This window comes from Phalangium opilio, unplaced genomic scaffold, assembly GCF_054372755.1.
Source record: "Phalangium opilio isolate 3A_F unplaced genomic scaffold, DU_Popi_V2 ptg000105l_1, whole genome shotgun sequence".
In the NCBI taxonomy this organism is placed as follows: Eukaryota; Metazoa; Arthropoda; class Arachnida; order Opiliones; family Phalangiidae; genus Phalangium; species Phalangium opilio.
The window spans coordinates 7,651,451-7,659,280 of record NW_028324207.1 but is presented as its reverse complement, the minus strand read 5'-3'; the positions used below and the strand labels follow the sequence as shown (position 1 = coordinate 7,659,280).

At 31.7% G+C, this 7,830-nt stretch overlaps 1 long non-coding RNA gene across 1 annotated transcript; it reads left to right on the top strand.

Annotated features, from left to right (window-relative positions):
* Positions 1-4,258: 4,258 nt before the first annotated feature.
* On the top strand, positions 4,259-6,591 carry LOC149629072 (uncharacterized). Its single transcript, XR_016374348.1, has 2 exons — positions 4,259-4,694; positions 4,989-6,591. It is a non-coding gene; the product is annotated as an uncharacterized LOC149629072 (long non-coding RNA).
* Positions 6,592-7,830: the final 1,239 nt, after the last annotated feature.

Genomic DNA, 7,830 nt, shown 5'->3' with positions numbered 1-7,830 from the left:
GTTCTTCTTATCTCTTCCACCCTGAAAAATTAAAATGCTAAAAGCTCATTTTGTATTTTTTCGCCTTAATTATTTGACATGGATAAGTTTTTACGGGAACAGATTCTATATAATTTCGTAGGGGAAACCTAAGCTCCCTTTATCTCGAAACGCGGCATTTATACCCGTGTTTGTTGTAAAATTTCTAATCATAACAAATGTTTGAACTACGCAATTAAAAGCAAATTTCTCATATCGATTAAACTTCATTTCAAATTGCAATACATATAATAATTTCTAGTTTCTGGCCCTTTGTGGGTTCGAAAAAGTGTCGCGGATTGTGTATAAATGCAGTTTTTTAAGGACTGCGAAGCAAAACTCGTTTTTGTATAATTTTAAATATAGTTATTGTTGACGTTTGAATTCAAGCGTTTGCCTCTTTAACATATTTTGGAAATTTTGAGTATAAATTGTGGATCCCCCCACAAATGTCTCCCGCGTTCGCCAAGCCAAACCTGGAGTTCGTGAGGAAAGTCAACTTGTAGGGTATCCGCGGGACTCGCGCTTTGCTTTAACCCTAACAACGATTAATAAAAACTGTCATTGTAAACAAAGACCGGAAAGTGTAAAAGCTAAGTGTAGAAAATTACCTGCCTGAAGTAACAGATATTCAAAATTTCACTTTTCAAGACATGATTATAAAACATCAATTATTTAAAGAAATTCTTATCTTACTTTTTTCACCAAAATTACTTCGGTAAAATGAGCGTCATTTTAAAAATAGTACGCTCTTATTTTCTCTTAAAAATTTACAATTAGGTAGAGAATTCGGCCCTATAAAGAGAATAAAATGGACAGAAAATCGTTGAAAGCTGATAAAATGTAGACCGTATGTAAAATTAACAAAACGTATTGTCCAATTGTAATGTTTTTGAAGTATTAAATATTAACGTGCTGTATAGCTCTCAAAGATCACGATCAATCTACAAATCTTTTCGACACTAATAACTAAATCACATTGAAAAGGCCTATGTTTATTCCGCTTCGCAATATTTCTACTTTAAAATGTAAAAATTTAAACTCTTTAACAGAAATCTTTTCAGATATCCAAGTATTTGAATCTCATAGAATCAAATGTTAGTCAAAAGTAAAACCTAGTATCAAGTTAGTATCCCTTTGAATTCTTCTAGGTGTCATTTTTTCTTGGACTATTGAGAACAAAATACTTGGGTAAATATTGTTGAAATATATTTTGGAAAAATTCAATTTTGGTGAAAAAAAGTAAGATAAGAATTTTTTAAAATAATTGATGTTTTATAATCATGTCTTCAAAAGTGAAAATTTTGAATATCTGTTTCTTCAGGCAGTTAATTTTCTAAACTTATCTTTTACACTTTCCGGTCTTTGTCTACAATGACAGTTTTTATTAATATCTGTCACTTCAGTCTTCAAATTAATTAAAAATGTTTAGAAAACATAGGAGAGAAAAAGTCTTAGGGCGTTGCGCGTCTATCGGTAATCAAGCTTAATTACCAGCCGTCGGTAGTCCTTAATTACCAGTCGTCGGTAATCCAGTTTAATTACCATTCGTCGGTAATATAGATTAATTACCAGTCGTCGGTAATCTATCTTAATTACCAGTCGTCGGTAATGTAGCTTAATTACCAGTCGTCGGTAATGTAGCTTAATTACCAGTCGTCGGTAATGTAGCTTAATTACCAGTCGTCGGTAATATAGCTTAATTACCAGTCGTCGGTAATCTAGCTTAATTACCAGTCGTCGGTAATCTAGCTTAATTACCAGTCGTCGGTAATCTAGCTTAATTACCAGTCGTCGGTAATCTAGCTTAATTACCAGTCGTCGGTAATCTAGCTTAATTACCAGTCGTCGGTAATCTAGCTTAATTAGCAGTCGTCGGAAATACGTCTCAATTACCAGTCGTCGGTAATCTAGTTTAATTACCTGTCGTCGGTAATCTAGATTAATTACCAGTCGTCGGTAATCTAGCTTAATTACCTGTCGTCGGTAATCTAGATTAATTACCAGTCGTCGGTAATCTAGATTAATTACCAGCTATCGGTAATCTAGCTTAATTACCAGCTATCGGTAATCTAGCTTAATTACCAGCTATCGGTATTCTAATTTAATTCCAGCAGTCGGTAGTCTAGCTTAATTACTGCTATCGGTATTCTAACTTAATTCCAGCAGTCGGTAGTCTAGCTTAATTACCAGTCGTCGGTAATCTATCTTAATTACCAGTCGTCGGTAATCTATCTTAATTACCAGTCGTCGGTAATCTAGCTTAATTACCAGTCGTCGGTAATCTAGCTTAATTACCAGTCGTCGGTAATATAGCTTATTTACTATTCGTCGATAATCTAGCTTAATTGCCAGTCGTTGGTAGTCTAGCTTAATTACCAGTCGTCTCTTATGTAGCTTAATTACCATTTGGCGGTAATCTAGCTTATTTACTAGTCGTCGATAATCTAGCTTAATTACCAGTAGTCGGTAATCCGTCCAAATTACCAGTCGTCATTATTCCGGCAAAATTACCATTCGTCAGAAATCTAGTTTAATTACCTTTAATTGGTAATCTTGATTAATTACCCTTACTTGGTAATTAATTGGTTATCCAGTTTAATAACCTAATTATAAAATTATAAAAATTTGACTATAACCGCGGTAAAACGACCAAACTCCAAGAGTGGCTTCAGACACTACATAAACCATGCTAAAAGGTCGCAGGTTCCATAGTTTCAGGGTAAACCACGTAAGTCGGAGCATGTAATTAAAACTATGAAAAACAATACTTAAACTTGATGAAAAAAAAAAAAAAAGGCGCCAACTATGGATATGGGGCTTTCATTTAAGACCGTTTTCAAATCTATCTAACGTATAGTTATTTTTGTAAGGGTATGGACAAAATTTGTAACTTTGGAAAATTTCCCATGTTATTTCTATGGGAAATTTCCAGTTTTTCGTCAAAATCTGTTATTAATTTTATGGAAATGAAAACCACCCTTAGCAACTTTATTTTTTATAAAATAAACTAATTAATGGATCTCTTTGAAATTTTAACCATATATTGAGGGCCCAAATTGTAGTTCTGTGGAATTTTTTCAAAACAGTTTATGATACAATCGTAGCCTATGTTAATCAAGGCCCGCGCATAGCCTTCTGGCTATGGGCGGCATTGAAAGGACGCGCCAGCTTGTTTTTTGCGCTTGATTCTCGGATGGTGGCGCTTTTAGATAGTAAATGTTAAGGGATCTTCCATTTATTTGAATTTGTAGAGCGGGAAGATTAGAGGGATCATGCATAAAATTGTTTTGACTAAAATACTTTTTATATAAGGAAACGCATGCATTTCTTATATATCATTATAATAATTATTATTTAAAAGATAAAATTTATAATAATAATTATTAGAAGGATAAAATTTATAATAACAATTATTTGAAAGATAAAGTCTATAATAATTATTATTAGAAAGATAAAATTTATAATAATTATTATTAGAAAGATAAAATTTATAATAATTATAATTATAAAGATAAAATTTATAATAACGTAGGCTCCGATTGAAATTTTTATTTTAATGTTGGAGTCGCAAATATTCATTATATATTATTATAATTAGAAAGATATTATAGAAAGATAAATATTATAATTATAGTTAGAAAGATAAATTTTATAATTCTTATTGAAAATGGAAAGATAAATTTTATAATTCTTATTGAAAATGGAAAGATAAATTTTATAATTCTTATTGAAAATGGAAAGATAAATTTTATAATTCTTATTGGAAAGATAAATTTTATAATTCTTATTGGAAAGATAAAATTTATAATTCTTATTTGAAAGATAGAATTTATAATTCTTATTGGAATTGGAAAGATCCAGCGGCTTCAACCCAGCACTTATGCTTCTGCCCTCTCTCTCTCTCGGCTCTCTGCACCGTACGAAACGGGATTTGGATTGCGACACACGTTGCAATCGCCCGCGAAAACCAATTTTAAATTTAAAACCGTACTCTTAAGAGCGCACCAAGCGGAGACACCCGGCGAACCAAAATGCCAAAAAAAAATTCTGGAAAGCCAGTATGCGCGGGCCTTTATTCTACAGGGCCGGTAGGCCCTTGTAGATATGACATGACACCCTTCCGTAATGTTAAATGAAAATTCACAGTTTTTAGGGTTAGCGTCCCATAGAAAAAGCATTAAAAAAATTTCAGTTTTTTAAGGCAATTGTGGCAGGCCATACGGGAAAACTATAGCGAAGTTAGTTTTCGGAATACTTCTAAATTAACAAGCATTTATTAAATGGGAAACTTACGTGTTTCGATTTTTAATTAATGAATTCTAATTTTTGTAATTTAACTAATTAAGATAGTACGTCAAAAAATTACTTTTGGGCCAGAAGTCAGCCTAACCTTATAGCGCGCTTAAACCATGCTTAAACCTAATGCTTCATTTTGTTCTCGTTGACAACTAGAAGGGCCTAGGTTTGTGGGTGCTAACAAGTTACGTTGACAAATTGTAAATGTTGGCTTTCTTGCTGATTTTCCTAATTTCTTTGCAGTAGACTCTAACAAATTACTTTGGTATTTCGTCCGAGCTTGAGCACCTTTATATGTATTTTCTAATTAACTGTAGCACCCTTAATAAGAAATAGGTCGTTATCAGGTCGAATTTTCGTCTAGAAAAGTAATTCAGGTAAATTATTACAGTTAATAGAGGTTTTTATATCTTTTGAAGTAAGTTTTTCGACGTTCTTTACGGCCAAGGCTTAAGTTATATAGACTAATAGCACCACATGTTATTTCCCCATAGAGCTTAATACAGTCGAAGGCAGAGGGCTGCCATTACCCTATTTTAGTTACTCTTTAAAGATTATTAAAAAGGCTGATTTCCAGCTCTCATTTGTTTTGGAAATTTGGAATCCTTTATATAGTCTGCTCAATTTTATGCTAGAATTTTAGAAACAGAGCCTAACCGGGTTAACCCTAGGTTTTTTATGCTGTATTTACCGTGTGCGCTTGCAATTTGATGTAAAAAATGGCATACCTATTCAAATTATTATCGTGTTGAAATAAAGATAGTGCTTTTCACCCTGTGAAAAGATCGAAAACTTCAAAATGCTACTGGTAAGATGACAAAAAGTTTAAAATGTTTTCCTTACGGCAGTTTAAAGACTCTTGGTGTTTACCTTAGCGCAGTTTGTTACCAACAGTGGATTTTGTTAATTCATAAATATAAGTAACAGTGGTCTGATTAATCCAGGAGGGCAGTGTCGTTATGTAATTTAATTAGTCAAATAATTTCCATGTTTACATCGGCGCAGATTTTTCCAACGTAACCACGTCAGCAACGGAGGGTTACGTTGTTCGCTATCTCCACAGTTCACATTGCCGTTTGTTCATTTGTCTAAATTGCTATGAATTGTTTAGGTATTTAATTTAATTACTGTTATTGAAGCCAAAGTAGCTAAACTATAGAATCACATCATTCATTAACATATGTTATAGATGATCTTTATGTTACCGCAAATTTAGCACGTGGTATGATAAAAATTTAACACATTGTGTTGGCAAGAATGAAAAACTCTTCTAAACTTTACAATTAAGGTGATTTGATACTCATTTTGTAAGCTAAATCAACACTGCCAAACCTCAATCCTTCATTAATTTCAACTTAATTAAGTATAATTAACGTGAATTTAAACATGAAATATACATATTTGGATGAGAACTCGAGTAACTTTGAAATAAAATACTTAATTAAGATTAAAACTGCACAAGCTGTTAGTATAGCCCCTTGTTTTCAATTTCACACTTAAGTTAATTTAAATTATCTTTAAAATACATTAATAGGCGCGAAATTCGAAAGTGTAGGGTAAAATAAGATTCAAAAGCTCCACTAAAAATTGCAATTAACGTGAAGTATTTATTGAAAGTAATTTTATAACCTAAATATACACTGCCGAAACACAATCCTACGTTAATTGTCACTCAATTAAATATAATTAACGTGAAATTAAACCAAATATATTCATTTTTTGGATAAAAACTCAAATAACTTTTAATCTTATTTAAAACTACCCAAGCCATTGGTATAAATCCCAATGTTTTCTATTTCACACTTAAGTTAATTTAAACTGTCTTTAAAGTACATTAATTGGCGCGAAATTCAAAAGTTTAAGGTAAAATAATGACTGGCAAAAATGTTAAACTTCACTAAACGTTGCAATTAGGGTAAAAAATTCCAAGAAATTATACTTTTAAGCTTAATCCACTCTCCCGAACCGCGCTCAAATTAATATTAAAACATCACAAGTTTTTCGCACAGCCACAGATGTTTCCTATTTCACTTTCAAATTGATTTAATTCATCATTAAAATACATCGAAAGCTCTTACATATTTTAGGGTAATTGCAATTAAAGTTAATATTCTATCGAAACTTGTATCCACACTAGATAAACCGTTAAATTAAACTTAATCAAGTATAATTAATGTGAAATCAACCCAAAACACGAATGTTTTTGGAAAATTCATGGATACCTTATAATTAAACTAACAAATTATAATTAAAACTACACTTATCTTACACTCAGCCTCCATTTTCCTGTTTAATTCTTACACTTAAATAAATTGTCATTTAAAAGCATTTTTCCCATATTGAAAGAGAGCCATTGAAAAGGAGCGAAACTTAAAGTTTGGGGGGGGGGGATGTTACAGTATTTGTGCCTTTTTAACAGGAGTATTGTTACAATTTTAACACTACCAGACTTAGAAATAGCACACGTCCACTGGTCCAAAACCAGTTTATTGGTTGCTTGGACCAGTTTTTAATTGAAAAAAATTAATAATTAAGTTTTTTGATGGGAATTGAGGCGGGACCAGTTTAAAAATTCAAGCTTTCTTCCAATTTCTACTCTTAACTTTTCTATTTCAAACACAATAAACCGCATCACTCTAGAGTTTAGACCCAAATGAAGGGCTTGCCAAGTGGTACCAGGTTTTGGTAGTGGTATTAAGTTAGATTTAAAACTACACGGTAGTCGGCAGTCTCGGCACGATTGGAATTTTGAAGTTTCGCAGAGTCAATTTAGTCAAACCTATCCTTTATGGTCAAACTACCTTGAACCTTCTCGCAAGTGGGCTAGCGCCTATATATATAAATAGCCCACGTATATAAATATATATATATATATACGGTAAAGCTAACATAATTATTCAAAATTTAATTACATTAAGACTGAAGTGACAGATATTATAAAAAAACGTCTTGATTTGGACCAAGACCGAAAAAACAAACGATATGTGTGAGGTTTATCAATTGGCTGAAGTTTCAGATATTGAAATTTTTTTTAGTTATTTTTATCCATTTAATCCTTAAAAAATATTAAATTCAATCAACTGATTTTACTGTTAATCGATCTATTCCCTCTAAATTAATTGAAAAAATTACATATCTACGCTTTTTCAAGAACAATTACATTTTCCGAAAACATTTTATCATGAAATTAATTATTTTCAAGGGATTTCGTGTAAGCACCTTGACGGACATAGATTTAATTGTTGCTGGCTTGACAAATTTTCAAATGTGCACCCAAAAAAGTTTAAATCTGTAAGTTGCTAAGAAGACTGATGTTCAAAAAAATATGATAATTTAAATTTATTTTGTTCAGACTAGTTAATAAACTAAATAACTAATGTCGTCTATTTAAGACAAAGCAACATCGTTTATCCTGTGTGGTTTCATTTAGTAGGTAGCTATCTGTAGCACTGGACAAATATGATAACGGTATATAACCAAAGGTAAGGGTAAAGATTACATAAAAAGAAATAC